At 49.2% G+C, this 24987-nt stretch overlaps 1 non-coding gene and 6 pseudogenes across 1 annotated transcript; all 7 read right to left on the bottom strand.

Annotated features, from left to right (window-relative positions):
- Nucleotides 1-509: 509 nt before the first annotated feature.
- Nucleotides 510-629, bottom strand: LOC141267859 (5S ribosomal RNA; annotated as a pseudogene).
- A 1812-nt stretch (nt 630-2441) lies between these two features.
- Nucleotides 2442-2560, bottom strand: LOC141268044 (5S ribosomal RNA; annotated as a pseudogene).
- Nucleotides 2561-3501: 941 nt separating this feature from the next.
- Nucleotides 3502-3621, bottom strand: LOC141269274 (5S ribosomal RNA; annotated as a pseudogene).
- A 621-nt stretch (nt 3622-4242) lies between these two features.
- Nucleotides 4243-4361, bottom strand: LOC141266955 (5S ribosomal RNA). The gene has a single exon (XR_012320974.1). It is a non-coding gene; the product is annotated as a 5S ribosomal RNA (ribosomal RNA).
- Nucleotides 4362-20686: 16325 nt separating this feature from the next.
- On the bottom strand, nt 20687-20806 carry LOC141267310 (5S ribosomal RNA; annotated as a pseudogene).
- Nucleotides 20807-21427: 621 nt separating this feature from the next.
- On the bottom strand, nt 21428-21546 carry LOC141268940 (5S ribosomal RNA; annotated as a pseudogene).
- A 932-nt stretch (nt 21547-22478) lies between these two features.
- Nucleotides 22479-22598, bottom strand: LOC141270028 (5S ribosomal RNA; annotated as a pseudogene).
- Nucleotides 22599-24987: the final 2389 nt, after the last annotated feature.

Below are 24987 nucleotides of genomic sequence, written 5' to 3'. Positions count from 1 at the left end.
CCTCCTCAACCATTTCCTCCCTGTTTATAAGGATTAGATCCAAAGTAGCAGATCCCCTTGTTTTCTCCCCTACCTTTTGGAAGATAAAGTTGTCAGCAAGAGATGATAAGGATAACCTTCCTTGCACTGAGGTTAGCTCTTTGTCAGCCGTCTGGCTTGGTTACACAAGCTTCTTTGCAGAGAAACATGTTACTTCTGCTGGCCCTCGCTAGGCGGCCGGCATCCAAAACCTTCCCTGGGCACCTGCTGAAAGCCTGGCCCCTTCACGGCCCCGGGTGCTTTTAACGCCATCATTTCCACACGGCGAGCTGCGGAGTCAATAAGCACTCCTAGCCGTGGCAAGGAGCTCGGTGTCATGCCTGCGTGAAGGCGGCGGGGTAGCGTACTTAGCTGCCAACTGGCTCAGAGGCCTTGGGGCTTCCATCATCTAAGTTACTTAAGGTCGGTGTCCGGCAAGGCGCCGTTCCATGCTAGCCGAGCTGGGCAGTAGGGCAAAACGTCATCAAAATGGTCTACAGCACCCGGTGTTCCCAGGAGGTCTCCCATCCAAGTACTGTCTGAGCCCAGCCCTGCTTTGCTTCCAAGATCAGACGAGATCGGGCGTATCCAAGGTGGTATGGCCAGTAGACGCTGCTCGATCCATCGCCCGGCCAGCCTTTCTCAGGATCGCTTGGTGGCGAGTGTAACGGGTCTGGGAGGCGGAACCTCTGAGCCACTATACAAGGGGGCAGTCCTTGTAAGGGAGCGGGTGGCGACCAGGGAAGACGGGCAGGAGGTCACAGCAGGTGACCGGGACAGTCTCTGAGTGAACGGGCTGGAGGTCACGGCAAGTGACCGGGGCAGTCTCTGGGTGAACGGGCAGATGGTCACGGTAAGTGACCGGGGCAGTCTCTGGGTGAACGGGCAGATGGTCACGGCAAGTGACCGGGGCAGTCTCTGGGTGAACGGGCAGATGGTCACGGCAAGTGACCGGGGCAGTCTCTGGGTAAAGGGTTGGTACGACCTGTGGCGGCTGATGGTAGACGTGAGCTCCCAGGTGAGCAGGCGAGAGTCTCTGGATAAACGGGTGGTCACAGCATGTGACGGCGGAGCTCCCAGGAAGACCAACAGACAGGCGGCAGATGAGCGCTCCCAGGTGAGCGGGCAGAAGTCTCTGGACAGGCGGGTGGTCACAGCACGTGACGGCAGAGCCTCCAGGTAGGCTAGCAGAATGGCAACAGATGAGCGCTCCCAGGTGAGCGGGCAGGAGTCACTGGACAGGCAGGTGGTCACAGCACGTGACGGCAGAGCCTCCAGGTAGGCTAGCAGGCAGGTAGCAGATGTGCGCTCCCAGGTGAGCGGGCAAGCTGGTCCATAGACAGACTGAAGAGTTGGAAGGCAGACCGTCGGACCTCAGGCAAGCAGGCAGGTAGTTGATGTGCGCTCCCAGGTGAGCGGGCAAGCTGGTCCTTAGACAGAGTGACAGGAGTAGTAAGGCAGACCGTCGGACCTCAGACTAGCAGGCAGGTAGCAGATAATCAGGCAGGAATCTGGCAGGTAACTGGCAGGTAACTGGCAGGTAACTGGCAACGGGACCTGAGGGCTGAAGCAGAGTAATAAACAGTGCAACAACATTGCTCGGGCACCTCCATTTTGGAGGAGGTGCCTTATATATGGTGAAGTCCTCCGGCCATTGGACGGGGACTCTTTAGAACGGCGCGCGCGGCCCCTTTAAGAGTGAGGGAGAGCGCGCGCGCGCGCCCTAAGCACAGTGGACGGGAAGGAGCGCGCGCTGCCAGCAGAGCGGGAGGAGGACGCCGGGCACGGAGCAGGGAGGTGAGGGAAACAGCGTCCCTGCCTAGCAGAGGGCAGGGACGCCGGCGCTACAGCGAGCAATCTGGCCGTGACGGGGCGGGCTCCGAAGGGTCCATGCAAAGGCTGTGCCATCCCTACAGGTGTGGTTTGTTTAGCAGTGATTCACCCGCCGCATCAGGTGTCTTCAAAAATGGCTCGGCGCAGGGTCTCCTGCAGTTTAAACCCTTCATCTCGGTAATGTGACAGAAAGAGCAAGCTGGACCCGTAACTTGGGGGCGGAGCGAGACGTCCAGGGGTGAATGAAGGAAGAGGGTGAGATGGTTGCCAGTGACTTTGAGCTGCTCTTCAGGGTGGAGGGTCGTGTTGCCTGTTAAGGTCTTCTGCTTGGGGATACCGGTGGTTGCCTCCAGCCACGCGGGAGACGCTGGTCCTGGTGAAAAGGAGCCTAGTATTAAAAGTAAAGAAGAAACAATGCTGGAGGCCCACGGTGATCAGAAGGATGCTGGTATTTTGCAGAGATGAAATAGCGCAAGAGAGAAAGAAAATGAAAAAAAGAAAAAAGAATGAATGTGTGCACTTGTGAAAGGGAATGGAAAAAAGGCATAGAAGAGAGTGCCCCCTGCTGGTGGAAGGAAGGAAAAAGCAAAAGCCTACAGCACCTGGTATTCCCAGGTGGTCTCCCATCCAAATACTAACCAGGCCCAGTCCTGCTTAGCTTCTGAGATCAGATGAGATCGGGCACTTTCAGTGTGGTGTGGCCGTACCCTAAGACAGGCCTCTCACTTGCTGCTTTTCTACTTTGACGTCTGGCTGCTGGATGCCCTTTCCAGTGTTCAGCAAGACCAGATCCTTTTGTGCTTTCCCTTCTCTTCAATTTTTTTGCTGGCTTCCTTAAAATGTCTTGTAGACAGAACGCCCCACTCAGAGTCGCTGAGCTCACTGATCGGCTGCAGCGCTGTCGACGGAACGTCAGCTTCACGGCCAATGCCACAGGCCGGGAGCAGAGGCGAGACTCACCGGTAGATCCGGGTAGGGTGAGTAGAGCACGGTTAGTTGCTTTCTAATAGCCTGCAGCCGGGGATTAACTTTTAATGAAAGGGAACAATCCCTTTGACTGTCTGCAGCGCGCCACACCTAGGAAGCGCACTCTCACACACAAGCCAGCATGCACACGTGCTCGCACGTGACAACACCCCCTATCTGCCCCTACAACCTCTCCGTCACCATGCGTCAGACTCTCCTGCCTGTTTTATGATTTCAGGGCACTAGCAGGAATCACCCCCCCCTCCCCAAATCCTTCCGCACCTTCCTTTCCTTCCTTGCTCTGAGGTTAGCTCTTTGTCAGCCGTCTGGCTTGGTTACACAAGCTTCTTTGCAGAGAAACATGTTACTTCTGCTGGCCCTCGCTAGGCGGCCGGCATCCAAAACCTTCCCTGGGCACCTGCTGAAAGCCTGGCCCCTTCACGGCCCCGGGTGCTTTTAACGCCATCATTTCCAGACGACGAGCTGCGGAGTCAATAAGCACTCTTTGCCATGGCAAGGAGCTCGGTGTCAGGCCTGCGTGAAGGCGGCGGGGTAGCGTACTTTGCTGCCAACTGGCTCAGAGGCCTTTGGGCTTCAATCATCTAAGTTACTTAAGGTCGGTGTCCGGAAAGGCGCCGTTCCATGCTAGCCGAGCTGGGCAGTAAGGCAAAACATCATCAAAATGGTCTACAGCACCCGGTGTTACCAGGAGGAATCCCATCCAAGTACTGTCTGAGCCCAGCCCTGCTTTGCTTCCGAGATCAGATGAGATCAGGCGTATCCAAGGTGGTATGGCCAGTAGACGCTGCTCGATCCATCGTCCGGCCAGCCTTTCTCAGGATCGCTTGGTGGCGAGCAATCTGGCCGTGATGGGGCGGGCTCCGAAGGGTCCATGCAAAGGCTGTGCCGTCCCTACAGGTGTGGTTTGTTTAGCAGTGATTCACCCGCCGCATCAGGTGTCTTCAAAAATGGCTCGGCGCAGGGTCTCCTGCAGGTTAAACCCTTCATCGCGGTAATGTGACAGAAAGAGCAAGCTGGACCCGTAACTTGGGGGCGGAGAGAGAAGTCCAGGGGTGAATGAAGGAAGAGGGTGAGATGGTTGCCAGTGACTTTGAGCTGCTCTTCAGGGGGGAGGGTCGTGTTGCCTGCAAAGGTCTTCTGCTTGGGGTTACCGGTGGTTGCCTCCAGCCACGCGGGAGACGCTGGTCCTGGTGAAAAGGAGCCTAGTATTAAAAGTAAAGAAGCAACAATGCTGGAGGCCCACAGTGATCAGAAAGATGCTGGTATTTTGCAGAGATGAAATAGCGCAAGAGAGAAAGCAAATGAAAAAAAGAAAAGAGAATGAATGTGTGCACTTGTGAAAGGGAATGGAAAAAAGGCATAGAAGAGAGTGCCCCCTGCTGGTGGAAGGAAGGAAGAAGCAAAAGCCTACAGCACCTGGTATTCCCAGGCAGTCTCCCATCCAAGTACTAACCAGGCCCAACCCTGCTTAGCTTCTGAGATCAGATGAGATCAGGCGTGTTCAGGGTGGTGTGGCCGTAGGCAGAGACAAGCTTCTCACTTGCTGCTTTTCTACTTTGACGTGTGGCTGCCGGCTGCCCTTTCCAGTGCTCAGCAAGACCAGGTCCTTTTGTGCTTTCCCTTCTCTTCAATTTTTTTGCTGGCTTCCTTAAAAGGTCGTGTAGACACAACGCCCCACTCAGAGCCGCTGCGCTCACTGATCGGCTGCAGCGCTGTCGACGGAACGTCAGCTTCACAGCCAATGCCACAGGCCGGGAGCAGAGGCGAAACTCACCGGTAGACCCGGGTAGGGTGAGTAGAGCGCAGTTAGTTGCTTTCTAATAGGCTGCAGCCGGGGATTAACTTTTAATGAAAGGGAACAATCCCTTTGACTGTCTGCAGCGCGCCACACCTAGGAAGCGCACTCTCACACACAAGCCAGCATGCACACGTGTTCGCACGTGACAACACCCCCTATCTGCCCCTACAACCTCTCCGTCACCATGCGTCAGACTCTCCTGCCTGTTTTATGATTTCAGGGCCCTAGCAGGAATCACCCCCCCCTCCCCAATTCCTTCCGCACCTTCCTTGCACTGAGGTTAGCTCTTTGTCAGCCGTCTGGCTTGGTTACACAAGCTTCTTTGCAGAGAAACATGTCACTTCTGCTGGCCCTCGCTAGACGGCCAGCATCCAAAACCTTCCCTGGGCACTAGAGATGAGCGTTGTTCTAATCGAACTGTTCGCCAATCTCAAATTCAAGCTGTTTTGGGCGGTGTTCGAGCCGTTCGGCGAACACGAACAATTTGAGAAAAATTCGGCTGTTCGAGGTTATGTTCGATAACTGTTCGTGCACCAAAATCATAACTGGATTTTTTCTCAGTAATGATGAAAATTAATGTTAATACGCAGTTTGAGTGTACAGCGGGGTGGGGGGAGGGGCGGGGGATGGATCTCTGCAGGAACAATGAAGATCTCCATTTTTTTTTTCTCTTTCCCGCATTTACAGTGGGGAGTTGCAATCTGTCAGCCTATCAGCAGCGCACACACGGAGCGAAGTGCTTTTTTTCACACAAGCAAGGGCATGTGTCATTGGCAGTGTATGTCACATGTCCTTGCCCTATAAGACCAAGCCATTTTCCCCGTCGCCACCATTTTCTCACTGCTGCAGCTGCGTGTTAGACGGCACCGCTGTTGCTGTGTGCGCTATACCTTGTTAATTTCAAGCCAATTTTCGCACAAATCTACAGATAGCTTGGGAGTAGGGAATAGTTGTGATTGCAGTCCTTTTAAGGACTAGGTTACAGCATTTCCTACGACTTTTATCAGGCAGGTCTGTGCTCTTAAATACATAGATTGTGGGAGTAAAGACTAATTGTAAGTGGAGTCCTTTTCAGGACTAGGTTACATCAGTTCCTATCAGTTTTTGCCAGGCAGGTCTGTGCCAGTGCTGTGCAAGTTTTTTTCACAGCATTTGGCTGAATCTAGCAAAGCTAATCCTTTTTGGCCTACTGCAGAGTGTGTTAGTCAGTGGAGTAGCCTATCTGTGTTGCAAGATATACCACCTGTGTATAGAATACCAATTTTTTTACTTCACCTAGTGAAGTAAAATCTTTTGGGCATAGCATCATTCTATTAGTCCATCTATACTGACCTCCATCAGGTTGCAAATTGAATATAATTTTTTCTGCATCTAGCTCTGAAAAAATATTGGGCTTCTAGCTGTGTGTGGGACTTGTTGTATTAGTCCATCTATACTGACCTCCATCAGGTTGCAAACTGCATATATTTTTTTCTTCATCTACCTCTGAAAAAATATTGGGCTTCTAGCTGTGTGTGGGACTTGTTCTATTAATCCATCTATACAGACCTCCATCAGGTTGCAAACTGAATATATTTTTTTCTGCATCTACCTCTGAAAAAATATTGGGCTTCTAGCTGTGTGTGGGACTTGTTGTATTAGTCCATCTACACTGACCTCCATCAGGTTGCAAACTGAATATATTTTTTTCTGCATCTACCTCTGAAAAAATATTGGGCTTCTAGCTGTGTGTGGGACTTGTTGTATTAGTCCATCTATACAGACCTCCATCAGGTTGCAAACTGAATATATTTTTTTCTGCATCTACCTCTGAAAAAATATTGGGCTTCTAGCTGTGTGTGGGACTTGTTGTATTAGTCCATCTATACTGACCTCCATCAGATTGCAAACTGAATATATTTTTTTCTGCATCTACCTCTGAAAAAATATTGGGCTTCTAGCTGTGTGTGGGACTTGTTCTATTAATCCATCTATACAGACCTCCATCAGGTTGCAAACTGAATATATTTTTTTCTGCATCTACCTCTGAAAAAATATTGGGCTTCTAGCTGTGTGTGGGACTTGTTGTATTAGTCCATCTATACTGACCTCCATCAGGTTGCAAACTGCATATATTTTTTTCTTCATCTACCTCTGAAAAAATATTGGGCTTCTAGCTGTGTGTGGGACTTGTTCTATTAATCCATCTATACAGACCTCCATCAGGTTGCAAACTGAATATATTTTTTTCTGCATCTACCTCTGAAAAAATATTGGGCTTCTAGCTGTGTGTGGGACTTGTTGTATTAGTCCATCTACACTGACCTCCATCAGGTTGCAAACTGAATATATTTTTTTCTGCATCTACCTCTGAAAAAATATTGGGCTTCTAGCTGTGTGTGGGACTTGTTGTATTAGTCCATCTATACAGACCTCCATCAGGTTGCAAACTGAATATATTTTTTTCTGCATCTACCTCTGAAAAAATATTGGGCTTCTAGCTGTGTGTGGGACTTGTTGTATTAGTCCATCTATACTGACCTCCATCAGATTGCAAACTGAATATATTTTTTTCTGCATCTACCTCTGAAAAAATATTGGGCTTCTAGCTGTGTGTGGGACTTGTTCTATTAATCCATCTATACAGACCTCCATCAGGTTGCAAACTGAATATATTTTTTTCTGCATCTACCTCTGAAAAAATATTGGGCTTCTAGCTGTGTGTCGGACTTGTTGTATTAGTCCATCTATACTGACCTCCATCAGGTTGCAAACTGAATATATTTTTTTCTGCATCTACCCCTGAAAAAATATTGGGCTTCTAGCTGTGTGTGGGACTTGTTCTATTAATCCATCTATAAAGACCTCCATCAGGTTGCAAACTGAATATATTTTTTTCTGCATCTACCTCTGAAAAAATATTGGGCTTCTAGCTGTGTGTGGGACTTGTTGTATTAGTCCATCTATACTGACCTCCATCAGGTTGCAAACTGAATATATTTTTTTCTGCATCTACCTCTGAAAAAATATTGGGCTTCTAGCTGTGTGTGGGACTTGTTCTATTAATCCATCTATACAGACCTCCATCAGGTTGCAAACTGAATATATTTTTTTCTGCATCTACCTCTGAAAAAATATTGGGCTTCTAGCTGTGTGTGGGACTTTCTCTATTAGTCCATCTATACTGACCTCCATCAGGTTGCAAATTAAAAATAATTTTCATCTGCATCTAGCTCTGAAAAAATATTTGGCCTTCTAGCAGTGTGTGGGACTTTCTCTATTAGTCCATCTATACTGACCTCCATCAGGTTGCAAATTGAATATAATTTTTTTCTGCATCTAACCCAGCCAATAGTTTTGGCCTAATACCACAGTTTGGCCACTCAGCTCTGCTCGGTTGCTATCCATTGTTTTTTTGTGCAAACAACTCCAGAGTTGTTAATTAGTTAACCACCAAAATGAGTGGAAAAAGGCCTGCTGCTGGTGGAAAGGGGAATAGGCGTGTTGGGAAGGGGAAAACGGTTGTGTCCGTGGGGTAGGTGTTAAAGCAACAGTAACATCTGCAGAAGAAAGACCATCTTCCAGCCAAACTAAAATGTCTACTTCTTTTAGCGGACAATGTGATAAGATCCCTTTCTTACGGCCACGCCAATCGCTACAAATTCCAGATGAGGCACAAAAACAGCAGGTGCTTCAACGGATATCAAGTGCTCCTTTAAGTGGGCTCTCCTCCACATCAACTTCAACATCACAAATACTCCAGTCCTCAAAGGTGTCACCCAAATCGCACTTGCTTCCTCACAGCTCCCAAATCTCCAGCTGCCCGTCTGAGTATGAGGTAGAACAGATGGTTGAGTCTGCAGAGCTGTTTACTCATACTATAGCCTGGGAATCAGAGGTCGACTCCAGCGCTTCTGTGAATCCAGACGAGGAAATGATCTGCACTGATGCCCAGAATCTTTATGAGTCGGATCCAGGACCAGGCGCAGAAGGTTCTGACCATAATGTAGACCCTCATTCCCAAACTGTAACTCCTGTTGGTGGAGACAATGAGGAAGACGATGATAAGACTCAAATACCTGATTGGAGCGACAACTTTAATTTTTTGTCAGGGCAGGAACAGGTTGGCTCTGAGGACGATGGGTGTGATAACGCACAGGGTGATGATGATGAGGTCGGAGATCCCACTTACTGTCAACCCACAGTCAGCCAAGAGATGAGGTCAGCAGAGGAGGTGGAGGAAGATGCTAGTGACGACGAGGTCAGGTTGCGCCTTCCTGGACAGAGACGTAGTACTGGAAGCACGTCAACAACTGCATCCTCAAACACAACTCTGCCTCTCACCACAAGTCGTGGTGGCTCTTCAGGTCGCATGGGTGCTAAGCCTTGCATAGCCTGGGCATTTTTTCAGATCGATAAAGATGACCCAACTCGTGTTATCTGTAACATTTGTCAGCAAAAGCTAAGTAGAGGCCAAAAAATACATAGTTTGAGTACTTCATGCATGAACCGGCACATGGACATGAAGCATAAGTTGCAGTGGGAAGCTCAGTGTGCTACAATGCGGTCTAGCCAGCCGGGCCAACCACCGTCTGCCATATCTTGTGCATCCGCGGCCTCTTCATCCTCTGTGACTGGGGGGACAGCAGTCACACCTGTTTTGGGGCGCAGACCTGCCACCTCTTTACCCGCAACAGCCAGCGTGATTGGCAGGTCATCATTTTCTTTGGAGGTGGTAACACCAGCTGGTCTTGAGCGCTGTCCGACATCGATAGCACCACCTTTGGATCAAGGCAACCTAACATGTCCGCCTGCATCTTCCTCACAGACCGGCAGTTTGCCGGGGACACCCTTATCAACCCCATCTAAGCACAATAGCCAGCCCTCGGTCCCTCAGATGTGGACAAGTAAAAGACCATTTCCTCCTAGCCATGAGAAAGCTAAGAGGTTGAATTTCACCATCTGCAAGCTCTTGGCTACAGAAATGCTGCCTTTCCGCCTGGTGGACACAGAGGATTTTCGAGACCTTATGTCCGTCGCAGTGCCCCATTACCAGATGCCCAGTCGGCACTACTTCTCAAAGAAAGGTGTGCCTGCGCTCCACCAGCATGTCGCACACAACATCACCGCTTCTTTGAGAAACTCTGTGTGTGACAGGGTGCATTTCACCACAGACACTTGGACGAGTAGGCATGGACAGGGGCGTTACATGTCGCTGACTGGGCACTGGGTAACTATGGTGACAGCAGGACAAGGGGCTGCTGTCCAAGTCTTGCCGTCCCCACGAGTTGTGCGTCAATTCTCTTTATGTCATTTTTCCTCCACTGCTTCTGCCTCCTCAACCTCCTCTCGGTCTTCCACCTGCACCCAAAGCCTGTCTGGTCATGCCACAAGCTTTCTAACTGCGCAGAAGGGATCCTGCACACCTCCTTACTATGCTGGCAGTAGGGCTCAACGTCATCAGGCGGTTTTTACATTGAAATGTCTGGGAAATGTGAGTCACACAGCTGAGGAGTTGTGGTCAGCTCTGGAGAACCAATTTCATGAATGGTTGTCTCCACTGGACCTGAAACCAGGGAAGGCCGTGTGCGACAATGCTGCAAACCTGGGTGCGGCCCTTCGCCGGGGCAATGTCACACACGTGCCTTGTATGGCTCACGTGTTGAACCTGGTTGTCCAGCAATTTTTAGCCCACTATCGCAGACTAGATGGCCTTCTGCAGAGGGCACGGTCGCTGTGTGCTCACTTCCGCCGTTCGCATCCCGCAGCTCAGCGACTTACATCTCTACAGAAGTCGTTGGGCCTGCCACTTCACCGGCTAAAATGCGATGTGCCTACCCCGTGGAATTCAACTCTGCACATGTTGCAGCGACTGTGGCAGCACCGACAAGCCCTGGTGCAATACGTTCTGACGTATAGCCTGGGCCAACGAGATTCAGAGGTGGGGCAAATCACGCTGGAGGAGTGGTCTCAGATCAGGGACCTATGCACCCTTCTGCACAGTTTTGAAATGGCAACGAAGATGTTTAGTGCTGACGATGCCATTATCAGCATGACTATTCCGGTGATTTACATGCTGGAGCACATGTTAAACAGAATTCGGAGTCAGGTGGTGGCACAAGAGGAGGTGGAGGAAGTAGAGGAGGAGGAGTTGTATGCGGAAGGGCTAACATCTGCAAGGTCCAGACGGTCGGCAGCACCAAGGCGGCAGGCATGTGAGGGTGGGGGAGATGATTTTACCAGGGCGCATGGTAGCAGCCAAACTAGTGAGGAAGGTGCAGGAGCCCAGGAAGAAGTGGAGGACGAACTGATGGAAGACTCATCAGATGAGGGAGACCTTGATCACATTTCTGTTGTGCGAGGTTGGGGGGAGAGGACAGAGGAAGGAAGCATGATTGCTACCTCGCCACCAACACAACAGGGACTTGGTGCTCCTGGATGCACAACACACATGAGTGCCTTCTTGCTGCACTACCTGCAACATGACCCTCGAATTGTGAGAATTAGAAATAATCCTGACTACTGGGTTGCCACACTGTTAGATCCCCGGTACAAAAGTAAATTTGCAGAAATTATTCCTGCCATAGAAAGGGATGCACGCATGCAGGAGTATCAGCAGAGACTGTTGCAGAATCTTACATGTGCTTTTCCACAAAATACCAGTGGTGCACGTAGTGAATCTCACAGTTCCAACTTGCCAACCGTGGGACCGTCAAGTGTTCAGCACTCAAACCGTAACAGAACCACAGTATCTGCTGGTAACATCAATTTTGCGGAATCATTTCACCACTTTTTTAGCCCATCCTTTGCAAGGCCACAGGAGACAAGAAGTCTGACACATATTCAACGCCTAGAGACGATGGTACAGGAGTATCTCCAAGTAAACATTGAAGCCACGACTGTGTCACTGGATCCTTGCTCTTTTTGGGCTTCCAATCTGGATAAATGGCCGGAGCTAGCCACTTACGCCTTGGAGATCTTGTCATGCCCCGCAGCCAGCGTTCTGTCTGAACGTGTGTTCAGCGCTGCTGGTGGTGTGCTGACAGATAAGCGCACGCGGCTCTCCACTGATAATGTAGACAGACTCACGTTCATAAAGATGAACAAATCATGGATCCGAAACGACTTTTCTACCCCTGTGTCATCCTGGGGAGAGTAAAAGCTTGATGATTGGTTAAAATCACCCTACCAACCGTTTTAAGCTTTCAAATTACTAATCATGTTTATCTGTATCTTGACTGGAAAATAATTTGGGCTTTGTAGCAGTGTGCAGCACTGATCCTATTAGGCCATCTATAATAAGCTTCACCAGATTTAAAATTAAAAATAATTTTTAGCTGCATCTAGCCCGGAAAATAATTTTGGGGCTCCGAGATGCGCAAGACACATAAGTGCCTTCTTGCTGCACTACCTGCAGCATGACCCTCATATTGTCAGAATTCGAAGTAATCATGACTACTGGGTTGCCACACTCTTAGATCCCCCAAACTTTTCGATCAACCTTTTCATTTTAATAAAGACCAAAAAAATGGTCATTTTTGAAATTATAAGCATTAGCAGGTTGTTAGAAACTGAAATCAAACAGTTTTCAACTCAAAACTTTATTCTAGGTGATGTTACATTTTCACATAGGACCCCTTGTTCGAAAGGAGCTTCTGAACTCTCTCGTCCATTGAATTTGTCAGGTTTTGGATGGTTTCTGCTTCAATTGTTTTGCATGAGGACAGAATACCCTCCCAGAGCTGTTGCTTAGATGTGAACTGCCTCCCGCCATCATAGACACTCCTTTTAATGATGCTCCAAAGGTTCTGAATGGGGTACAGGTCAGGGGAGCATGGGGGTCACACCATAAGTTTGTCCCCTTTTATGCCCATATCAGCCAGAGATGCAGATGTTTTATGTGCAGCATGAGATGGTGCATTATCATGCAGAAAAATGATCTTGCTGTGAAATACACGGTTCTTCTTCTTGAACCATGGCAGGAAGTGCTGTTTGAGAAAATACACATACATTATGGAGTTCATCTTTAGCGCCTTCAGGGATCCTAAAGGGGCCGACAATCTCTCTCCCCATGATTCCAGCCCAAAACATTACTCCACCTCCTCCTTGTTGGCGCTGTAGCCGTGTTTGCGTGGGGTGTCCATCAACCAGCCATCCTCCACTCCATTCATCTGGACCATCGAGCACTGCACGGCACTCATCCGTGAACAAAACAGTTTTGAAATCAGTCTTCATGTAATGTTTGGCCCACTGGAGCCGTTTCTGCTTCTGTGAAGTGGATAGAGGAGGTCGACAGGATGGCATATGCACAGCTGCAAACCTCTGAAGGACCCTGCATCTTGTTGTTCGGGGGACGTTGGAGGCACAAGTAGCTTCAAAAACTTGTCTGCTGCTATGACAAGGCTTTTTTGCCACTGCTGTTTCAACCTGACGTAATTGCCTGTAGGAAAGAGTCCTCAATTTGCCCTTATCAGCACGCACACGTGTGTACTGTGAATCAGCTACATACTTCTTGATTGCCAAGACACTTCATCCTGATCATCGCACAATGTTGATTGTAGTCATGCCTTGACCTAAACACTCCACAATTTGTTGCTTCTCAGCAGCCGACACATCCTTTTTCTTTCCCATTTTGGCAGAAAATGTAGGCTGCTTAATAATGTGAGAGAGCCTTCTTAAGTAGTCTTGCCTTTCATTGGACACACCTGCCAAACTAATTAGCACAGGTGTCTGCAATTGCTTACAGTGATATAAAGAGCCCTGACACACATCACCATCAATGAGTTTAACTGACAAACAAACAAATTCTTCCCTTATCACTCCTAAACACTTTTTGCATAATAATTTGGAACGCGGTGTACATGTGCTTTTCCACAAAACACCAGTGGTTCACGTAGTGAATCTTACAGTTCTAACTTGCCAACCGTGGTCTGTATGGAATTGTTCAATAAAGGGCCCAAAATTAAGATAACATAGATGGGAGAGGTCTCTATGAATAGGAATTCCTAAGTATTTGATACCCTGTGAGGGCCAGGCAAAGGGAAAGTTGGACTGGATGGAATCCTATATGGATTTGGGGATCGAGACATCGAGGGCCTCAGACTTCGCTGCATTGATTTTAAAATTTTACCATGTAACAAAGTGATCTATTTCAGCCATAACAGCAGGGATGGATATATGTGATTGAGTGATATATACTAGGACATCATTAGCAAATAGAGAGCACTTGTACTCGGTGCCTCCCACCTCAATCCACCTAATATTGGTGTTATGGCGAATTGATGAGAGCAGGTGCTCCGTCACTAGGATGTATAAGAGAGGGGACAGAGGACATCCCTGCCTTGTCCCATTGGTGATTGTGAAAGGTGATGAAAATGTTCTGACGCACCCCCTGGGCCTTGGGACACCCGGAGCCGGACCCTTTTTGGTGGATGCTGGTGGTTGTAGTCTTCGTGGCGGCGATCCGGTTCCGTGGCTCAGGGCGGTCAAACCAGTGGCGGAACTATTTATGTGGTTTTGATGTTTAAATGTCCGACTACGCCACCCGTGGATTGCGGTCAGAGTGAACCGCCGCTACAGGGCAGACCGCTAAGGCTGGTGTTGTGGGTGCAGCAGAGCGTAGCATAACTCCCCACGGAAGGAGTATAGCCTCAGGGCAGTGTATGCGGAGGATGGGGGTGATGGTGCAGGGCAGCAGCAGTAACGACACGGAGTCAGTGATGCAGTTCAGGGCCTTTACTCACAGTTCTTATTATCCAGACCACGTCTGCAGGTAACGGCTGCCCACGTCGTACTGTGCTCACCAGGTGAGGGGCTCAGACAACTCCCAGATAACTTTGGAGCGCTTCACAGGACCCCCTTTGTGTGTCCTTTGTCTGGCCTTTCTTACCAACACTTCTGTCCGGCTTCCTCGGGCCTCCTCTTGGTAAACTTGGCGCCAGTTTCCCTGACCCTATGTGGTGCCTTCCTAGCGGGTGGAGCAAGGGGCTGCGCCACATAAAATGTCAGAGCCTCCGGTTTCTAGCTGAGGGTCGTTTCCTGCCTCCACTAGTTCGGGGACCGGTCTCCCCCTTTGGCCTGACCCCTCCACGCAGGTGGATTCGGGCGTGCGGTGGCGACTCGCCCGTCCGCACCCCTGGGATCCCTTCATTCCTCGTTCCTGGAGCCTTCTCCGCTCCTCTTCCTTCCTTCTCCCTCTTGCAGGCCTGGGCCTCTGTTACTAGGCCCGCCTCCAGAGCAGAGCTCATGCAGAGCCCCTGCTCCCTGCCACTTCTGCTCAGACTTCTCTGCACTGAACTAAGATGGTGCCCACCTTTTATACTCCCTTCTCAATGCACCCAGGAACTGCTTCCTCCCTGCTCCTGCACTGCAGGGTTCCCCTTCCTCAGTGTTCCCTCCCCCCACTCCAGCCAGGGACAGGGACTGTCGTGCCCATCTCAGGGGCATATTGGTCGCCCTGCCCCACGGCAATGTGGTGCAATGCATGCAGGTGTCGGGTCCTGATCCACACTCCATCCTTATCTGAGAGTGAGATATCACACCTCTGGGTGAGGTGCAATACGTCTGTAGCAACCGAGCCCTCGGTGCTACAGTTCCATTTATCTTCAGCCTAGGTGACGTATTGTGATACAGGGCCGTGATTTTGGCTATAAAAGGGTCCCCTAGACCCCTACCCCAAGCTTTTTAAGAGAATCATATATGGCGTGCCAGGAGACTCTATGGAATGCTTTCTCAGCATCCAACGAGAGTATCTACTTACAAATTTTTAACTGCATCTAGCCCAGGAAATACTTTGTGCCTAGTAGCAGTGTCTGCTAGTCAGCGGATTATCCCGGCTGTTAAGCAAGCTACACCACCTGTAGTTTGGACACTTAATTTTTTCAAAGGAAATGCTTCGGGACCACGGGATACTTAGTGAAGAGCATCAGGAGGCACCCCAAGGAATAGGGGCTGGGACTGGCACTAGGATGCCTTGCGGTGGACAGCCGAGCTCGATCCTTATAAAAGCTTTTTAACTGCAGCAGCTTTAGTGGACGCTACTGGAGCTGGAATTACGCGGCTGCTGGCATGAGACTTGCCCTCCAATAGATCCTTGTAAATGGATTTAAAGTGTATTCATTCAAATTAGAGGGACAATTTAAATTAAAAAGCTTAGAGCTGCCTCCACCACAGGGGGGCTCTCTCGACCCACCAGCGGACAGGCACCAGTATTGGGAGAGGGGGGCTGGCCGTCAGGGTTCACCGCGGCTCTGGCACAAACCCGGCGACACGGAGGTGGCACGGGCAGGAGCGAACTGGCCGTCTCGGCTTCTCACTTTTTGGATTTTAGAAGGGCATGACATGCCTATATCTGTGTCTCCCCCTCCTTTTACTCCTCCACCTCTTTTCTTTTCGCATGACTATATGTACTTGTCACTTTTCCATGTGTTAGTTGTGTCTTCTGAGCATTTTGTCAGCTTTTGGACACCTTTGAAGGTGTTTTCTATGTGTTTCTATGTGTTTTTGTTTGCCTGCCATTGGTTTTAACGGTGTTCGAAGGTGTTCGACGAACAGTTCGATGAACAGTTCGGCGAACGCACGGGTGTTCGACGAACCGAACCGAACTCGAACACTACGGGGGTGGCTCAACACTAATCATGACTACTGGGTTGCCACACTCTTAGATCCCCCAAACTTTTCGATCAACCTTTTCATTTTAATAAAGACCAAAAAAATGGTCATTTTTGAAATTATAAGCATTAGCAGGTTGTTAGAAACTGAAATCAAACAGTTTTCAACTCAAAACTTTATTCTAGGTGATGTTACATTTTCACATAGGACCCCTTGTTCGAAAGGAGCTTCTGAACTCTCTCGTCCATTGAATTTGTCAGGTTTTGGATGGTTTCTGCTTCAATTGTTTTGCATGAGGACAGAATACCCTCCCAGAGCTGTTGCTTAGATGTGAACTGCCTCCCGCCATCATAGACACTCCTTTTAATGATGCTCCAAAGGTTCTGAATGGGGTAGAGGTCAGGGGAGCATGGGGGTCACACCATAAGTTTGTCCCCTTTTATGCCCATATCAGCCAGAGATGCAGATGTTTTATGTGCAGCATGAGATGGTGCATTATCATGCAGAAAAATGATCTTGCTGTGAAATACACGGTTCTTCTTCTTGAACCATGGCAGGAAGTGCTGTTTGAGAAAATCCACATACATTATGGAGTTCATCTTTAGCGCCTTCAGGGATCCTAAAGGGGCCGACAATCTCTCTCCCCATGATTCCAGCCCAAAACATTACTCCACCTCCTCCTTGTTGGCGCTTTAGCCGTGTTTGCGTGGGGTGTCCATCAACCAGCCATCCTCCACTCCATCCATCTGGACCATTGAGCGCTGCACGGCACTCATCCGTAAACAAAACAGTTTTGAAATCAGTCTTCATGTAATGTTTGGCCCACTGGAGCCGTTTCTGCTTGTGTGAAGTGGATAGAGGAGGTCGACAGGATGGCGTATGCACAGCTGCAAACCTCTGAAGGACCCTGCATCTTGTTGTTCGGGGGACGTTGGAGGCACAAGCAGCTTCAAAAACTTGTCTGCTGCTATGACAAGGCTTTTTTGCCGCTGCTCTTTCAACCTGACGTAATTGCCTGTAGGAAAGAGTCCTCAATTTGCCCTTATCAGCACGCACACGTGTGTACTGTGAATCAGCTACATACTTCTTGATTGCCAAGACACTTCATCCTGATCATCGCACAATGTTGATTGTAGTCATGCCTTGACCTAAACACTCCACAATTTGTTGCTTCTCAGCAGCCGACACATCCTTTTTCTTTCCCATTTTGGCAGAAAATGTAGGCTGCTTAATAATGTGAGACAGCCTTCTTAAGTAGTCTTGCCTTTCATTGGACACACCTGCCAAACTAATTAGCACAGGTGTCTGCAATTGCTTACAGTGATATAAAGAGCCCTGACACACATCACCATCAATGAGTTTAACCGACAAACAAACAAATTCTTCCCTTACCAATCCTAAACACTTTTTGCATAATAATTTGGAACACAGTGTTCATGTGCTTTTCCACAAAACACCAGTGGTTCACGTAGTGAATCTTACAGTTCTAACTTGCCAACCGTGGTCTGTATGGAGTTGTTCAATAAAGGGCCCAAAATTAAGATAACATAGATGGGAGAGGTCTCTATGAATAGGAATTCCTAAGTATTTGATACCCTGTGAGGGCCAGGCAAAGGGAAAGTTGGACTGGATGGAATCCTATGTGGATTTGGGGAGGGAGACATCGAGGGCCTCAGACTTCACTGCATTGATTTTAAAATTTGACCATGTAACAAAGTGATTTATTTCAGCCATAACAGCATGGATGGATATATGTGATTGAGTGATATATACTAGGACATCATCAGCAAATAGAGAGCACTTGTACTCGGTGCCTCCCACCTCAATCCACCTAATATTGGGGTTATGGCGAATTGATGAGAGCAGGTGCTCCGTCACTAGGATGTATAAGAGAGGGGACAGAGAACATCCCTGCCTTGTCACATTGGTGATTGTGAAAGGTGATGAAAATGTTCTGACGCGCCCCCTGGGCCTTGGGACACCCGGAGCCGGACCCTTTTTGGTGGATGCTGGTGGTTGTAGTCTCCGTGGCGGCAACTCGGTTCCGTGGCTCAGGGCGGTCAAACCAGTGGCGGAACTATTTATGTGGTTTTGATGTTTAAATGTCCGACTACGCCACCCGTGGATTGCGGTCAGAGTGAACCGCCGCTTCAGGGCAGACCGCTGAGGCTGGTGTTGTGGGTGCAGCAGAGCGTAGCATAACTCCCCACGGGAGGAGTATAGCCTCAGGGCAGTGTATGCGGAGGATGGTGGTGATGGTGCAGGGCAGCAGCAGTAATGACACGGAGTCAGTGATGCAGTCCAGGGCCTTTACTCACAGTTCTTATTATCCAGACCACGTCTGCAGGTAACGGCTGCCCACGTCGTACTGTGCTCACCAGGTGAGGGGCTCAGACAACTCCCAGATAACTTTGGAGTGCTTCACAGGACCCCCTTAGTGTGTCCTTTGTCTGGCCTTTCTTACCAACCCTTCTGTCCGGCTGCCTCGGGCCTCCTCTTGGTAAACTTGGCGCCAGTTTCCCTGACCCTATGTGGTGCCTTCCTAGCGGGTGTAGCGAGGGGCTGCGCAACATAAAATGTCACAGCCTCCTGTTTCTAGCTGAGGGTCGTTTCCTGCCTCCACTAGTTTCGGGGACCGGTCTCCCCCTTTGGCCTGACCCCTCCACGCAGGTGGATTTGGGCGTGCGGTGGCGACTCGCCCGTCCGCACCCCTGAGATCCCTTCATTCCTCGTTCCTGGAGCCTTCTCCGCTCCCCTTCCTTCCTTCTCCCTCTTCCAGGCCTGGGCCTCTGTTACTAGGCTCGCTTCCGGAGCAGAGCTCATGCAGAGCCCCTGCTCCCTGCCACTTCTGCTCAGACTTCTCTGCACTGAACTAAGATGGTGCCCACCTTTTATACTCCCTTCTCAATGCACCCAGGAACTGATTCTTCCCTGCTCCTGCACTACAGGGTTCCCCTTCCTCAGTGTTCCCTCCCCCCACTCCAGCCAGGGACAGGGACTGTCGTGCCCATCTCAGGGGCATATTGGTCGCCCTGCCCCACGGCAATGTGGTGTAATGCATGCAGGTGTCGGGTCCTGATCCACACTACATCCTTACCTGAGAGTGAGATATCACACCTCTGGGTGAGGTGCAATACCTCAGTAGCAACCGAGCCCTCAGGGTGCTACAGTTCCATTTATCTTCAGCCTAGGTGACGTATTGCGATACAGGGCCGTGATTTTGGCTATAAAAGGGTCCCCTAGACCCCTACCCCAAGCTTTTTAAGAGAATCATATATGGCGTGCCAGGAGACTCTATGGAATGCTTTCTCAGCATCCAACGAGAGTATCTAATTACAAATTTTTAACTGCATCTAGCCCAGGAAATACTTTGTGCCTAGTAGCAGGGTCTGCTAGTCAGTGGATTATCCCGGCTGTTAAGCAAGCTACACCACCTGTAGTTTGGACACTTCATTTTTTCAAAGGAAATGCTTCGGGACCACGCGATACTCAGTGAAGAGCATCAGGAGGCACCCCAAGGCATAGGGGCTCGGACTGGCAGTAGGATGCCTTGCGGTGGACAGCCGAGCTCGATCCTTATAAAAGCTTTTTAACTGCAGCAGCTTTAGTGGACGCTACTGGAGCTGGAATTACGCGGCTGCTGGCATGAGACTTGCCCTCCAATAGATCCTTGTAAATGGATTTAAAGTGTATTTATTCAAATTAGAGATACAATTTAAATTAAAAAGCTTAGAGCTGCCTCCACCACAGGGGGGCTCGCTCGACCCACCAGCGGACAGGCACCAGTATTGGGAGAGGGGGGCTGGCTGTCAGGGTTCACCGTGGCTCTGGAACAAACCCGGCGACACGGAGGTGGCACGGGCAGGAGCGGACGGAACGTGTCGACATCTCACTTTTTGGATTTTAGAAGGGCAACATGCCTATATCTGTGTCTCCCCCTCCTTTTACTCCTCCACCTCTTTTCTTTTCGCATGACTATATGTACTTGTCACTTTTCCATGTGTTAGTTGTGTCTTCTGAGCAGTTTGTCAGCTTTTGGACACCTTTGAAGGTGTTTTCTATGTGTTTCTATGTGTTTTTGTTTGCCTGCCATTGGTTTTAACGGTGTTCGACGAACAGTTCGGCGAACACACGGGTGTTCGACGAACCGAACCGAACTCGAACACTACGGGGGTGGCTCAACAATACTGGGCACCTGCTGAAAGCCTGGCCCCTTCACGGCCCCGGGTGCTTTTAACGCCATCATTTCCACACGGCGAGCTGCGGAGTCAATAAGCACTCCTAGCCGTGGCAAGGAGCTCGGTGTCAGGCCTGCGTTAAGTCGGCGGGGTAGCGTACTTAGCTGCCAACTGGCTCAGAGGCCTTGGGGCTTCCATCATCTAAGTTACTTAAGGTCGGTGTCCGGCAAGGCGCTGTTTCATGCTAGCCGAGCTGGGCAGTAGGTAAAAACGTCATCAAAATGGTCTACAGCACCCGGTGTTCCCAGGAGGTCTCCCATCCAAGTACTGTCCGAGCCCAGCCCTGCTTTGCTTCCGAGATCAGATGAGATCAGGCGTATCCAAGGTGGTATGGCCAGTAGAAACTGCTCGATCCATCGCCCGGCCAGCCTTTCTCAGGATCGCTTGGTGGCAAGCAATCTGGCCGTGACGGGGAGGGCTCCAAAGGGTCCATGCAAAGGCTGTGCCGTCCCTACAGGTGTGGTTTCTTTAGCAGTGATTCACCCGCCGTATCAGGTGTCTTCAAAACTGTCTCGGCGCAGGGTCTCCTGCAGGCTAAACCCTTCATCGCGGTAATGTGACAGAAAGAGCAAGCTGGACCCGTAACTTGGGGGCGGAGCGAGACGTCCAGGGGTGAATGAAGGAAGAGGGTGAGATGGTTGCCAGTGACTTTGAGCTGCTCTTCAGGGGGGAGGGTCATGTTGCCTGCAAAGGTCTTCTGATTGGGGTTACCGGTGGTTGCCTCCAGCCACGCGGGAGACGCTGGTCCTGGTGAAAAGGAGCCTAGTATTAAAAGTAAAGAAGCAACAATGCTGGAGGCCCACGGTGATCAGAAGGATGCTGATATTTTCCAGAGATGAAATAGCGCAAGAGAGAAAGCAAATGAAAAAAAGAAAAGAGAATGAATGTGTGCACTTGTGAAAGGGAATGGAAAAAAGGCATAGAAGAGAGTGCCCCCTGCTGGTGGAAGGAAGGAAAAAGCAAAAGCCTACAGCACCTGGTATTCCCAGGTGCTCTCCCATCCAAGTACTAACCAGGCCTGACCCTGCTTAGCTTCCAATATCAGACGAGATCAGGCGTGTTCATGGTCGTGTGGCCATAGGCAGAGACAAGCCTCTCACTTGCTGCTTTTCTACTTTGACGTCTGTCTGCCGGCTGCCCTTTCCAGTGCTCAGCAAGACCAGGTCCTTTTGTGCTTTCCCTTCTCTTCAATTTTTTTGCTGGCTTCCTTAAAAGGTCGTGTAGACACAACGCCCCACTCAGAGCCGCTGAGCTCACTGATCGGCTGCAGCGCTGTCGACGGAATGTCAGCTTCACGGCCAATGCCACAGGCCGGGAGCAGAGGCGAGACTCACCGCTAGACCCGGGTAGGGTGAGTAGAGCGCGGTTAGTTGCTTTCTAATAGGCTGCAGCCAGGAATTAACTTTTAATGAAAGGGAACAATCCCTTTGACTGTCTGCAGCGCGCCACACCTAGGAAGCGCACTCTCACACACAAGCCAGCATGCACACGTGCTCACACGTGACAACACCCCCTATCTGCCCCTACAATCTCTCCGTCACCATGCGTCAGACTCTCCTGCCTGTTTTATGATTTCAGGGCACTAGCAGGAATCACCCCCCCCCTCCCCAATTCCTTCCGCACCTTCCTTGCACTGAGGTTAGCTCTTTGGCAGCCGTCTGGCTTGGTTACACAATCTTCTTTGCAGAGAACCATGTTACTTCTGCTGGCCCTCGCTAGGCGGCCGGCATCCAAAACCTTCCCTGGGCACCTGCTGAAAGCCTGGCCCCTTCACGGCCCCGGGTGCTTTTAACGCCATCATTTCCACATGGCGAGCTGCGGAGTCAATAAGCACTCCTAGCCGTGGCAAGGAGCTCGGTGTCAGGCCTGCATGAAGGCGGCGGGGTAGCGTATTTAGCTGCCAACTGGCTCAGAGGCCTTGGGGCTTCCATCATCTAAGTTACTTAAGGTCGGTGTCCGGCAAGGCGCCGATCCATACTAGCCGAGCTGGGCAGTAGGGCAAAAGTCATCAAAATGGTCTACAGCACCCGGTGTTCCCAGGAGGTCTCCAATCCAAGCACTGTCTGAGCCCAGCTCTGCTTTGCTTCCGAGATCAGACGAGATCAGGCGTATCCAAGGTGGTATGGCCAGTAGACGCTGTTCGATCCATCGCCCGGCCAGACTTTCTCAGGATCGCTTGGTGGCGAGCAATCTGGCCGTGACGGGGCGGGCTCCAAAAGGTCCATGCAAAGGCTTTGCCGTCCCTACAGGTGTGGTTTGTTTAGCAGTGATTCACCCGCCGCATCAGGTGTCTTCAAATATGTCTCGGCGCAGGGTCTCCTGCAGGCTAAACCCTTCATCGCGGTAATGTGACAGAAAGAGCAAGCTGGACCCGTAACTTGGGGACGGAGCGAGACGTCCAGGGGTGAATGAAGGAAGAGGGTGAGATGGTTGCCAGTGACTTTGAGCTGCTCTTCAGGGGGGAGGGTAGTGTTGCCTGCAAAGGTCTTCTGCTTGGGGTTACCGATGGTTGCCTCCAGCCACCCGGGAGACGCTGGTCCTGGTGAAAAGGAGCCTAGTATTAAAAGTAAATAAGCAACAATGCTGGAGGCCCACGGTGATCAGAAGGATGCTGGCATTTTGCAGAGATGAAATAGTGCAAGAGAGAAAGCAAATGAAAAAAAGAAAAGAGAATGAATGTGTGCACTTCTGAAAGGGAATGGAAAAAAGGCATAGAAGAGAGTGCCCCCTGCTGGTGGAAGGAAGGAAAAAGCAAAAGCCTACAGCACCTGGCATTCCCAGGTGGTCTCTGTTAAATGGTTAATTATGGAAATTCATTTGAAATGTTAATCGATAATCATTTTTCTGAGTTCTATGCCTCAGCCATCGTGTCTAGTTGACATGCGCTATTTGTGTGTGTATTTTTGGTTCACTACCATATGTAGAACAGGTGTCCATACGACTGGCTATAAAAGCCCATGGTACAGAAAGGGGGGGCTCTCTTGCTCTGCCCACTCCACAAGACACAGAATCTTCATGCTGAGAAGCAGATGACATGTAGGCCTGGACACATGCTGGACAAAGACATGATTTACCAGCCAGGATCCAAGGAAAGATGGGTGAATCTCAACAATTAAGCTAATTATGGACAAATGGACAATTACTTTATAACTAATTATTGTATATACCTGCTGCAATCTGATTCTTTTTAATGGACAATCCAAGAATAAATAGATACATTTTTTTATAAGAATATCGTGATATTGATACTTTGAGAAGTCCTCAGTAGAAAAAAATAATACAGGAAGAGTATTATTTTACAATGGTGAGCCAGCCAGTCCTGTTTTTTTGTTTTTTAAATTAAGTAAGTGAATTTCTTCCGTGAACAAGGGGGAAGTCCTGACGAGCTGAACAGCTGTTGTTCACGTGTCAGTAAATTCACTAGTTTGTCCCGAGAAGCAGAAAGGACCTACAGACTGAGGAAAGACAGGAAGCAGAGGTACTAACAAGGAACAGAATCACACAGGAAAAGAATCAGACGAACTGAAGGCAGGACGTGCTGATAAAGAGAAGCCAAGGAATCTTAAGGTAAGCAAAATATGGATATAATTTCTTGTTTTGCTAAACAAAGTAATATTAATTTCAAAGTTAATGTAGGAGATGACATAGAAGTTTTGTGGCTCACTTTATACAAAAAATGTGAATTGCAGAATTTACAGTTAACTTTTAAATTGGTAAATAGAGACAAACAGAAATTGAGAAATATTCTACATTTGGTAGATTTTTTTCATAGTCTTGTGTTAGAGATTTCTAAGCAGGAAAATAATGTAGAAGTGTCAGACGGTGATACTGATTCTGACTGTAATGTGGAAAATGAACAAGAAGTAAGACACGTGTCTGTAACTGAAGGTGACCTTGGGTCTGACCAAGAGACGGACATACAGAAACCTGACATGGGAGGAGACATGACTGACATGCGAGAAACCGATATACTAGGTGATGTGGGAGGAGACGTGAGTGACGTAGGAAGAACGGACGTACAAGAGCCACTAAAAATATCAGAGAATTCTGGAATTACCCAGGCTCAACTTCAAATTAAAATGAGGAAAAATTTGCTGAAATTATACAAAATCATGCCAAAATATGATGTCAAAATCCATGCCTGTAGAAATTCAGAGACATTTGAGAGCTTCTCTGATAAGTTTGATTTATCCAATGAGGAGAGGAAACAATTATTTAAAATATGGATTCCTGTGACATTGTCCAGACGTTTACATTTAATGCCCTGTGAAAATGACTCTCCTAATGGATGGGAAAATGATTCGGACAGATTAAGATATTTGATTTATTGTGTCACAAAGGATTTTCCCAACATAGAAGATCTGCAGAAACTAAGGATTGGTAGGAAGGAATGTACATATACATTCATGTCCATATTTGAACGGTTGTACAAAGCTCTCATCAAAAATGGAAAAGTACAAAATATGATAACAACTTTTGTACAAAAATTCAAATTCCTAAATTCAGTTTCCCAAGTTATGGCAT

Source organism: Phyllobates terribilis, unplaced genomic scaffold (assembly GCF_046119375.1).
Source record: "Phyllobates terribilis strain yellow unplaced genomic scaffold, ASM4611937v1 Scaffold_4__5_contigs__length_816908805, whole genome shotgun sequence".
NCBI lineage: Eukaryota > Metazoa > Chordata > Amphibia > Anura > Dendrobatidae > Phyllobates > Phyllobates terribilis.
This window is presented reverse-complemented; position numbering and strand designations above follow the sequence as displayed.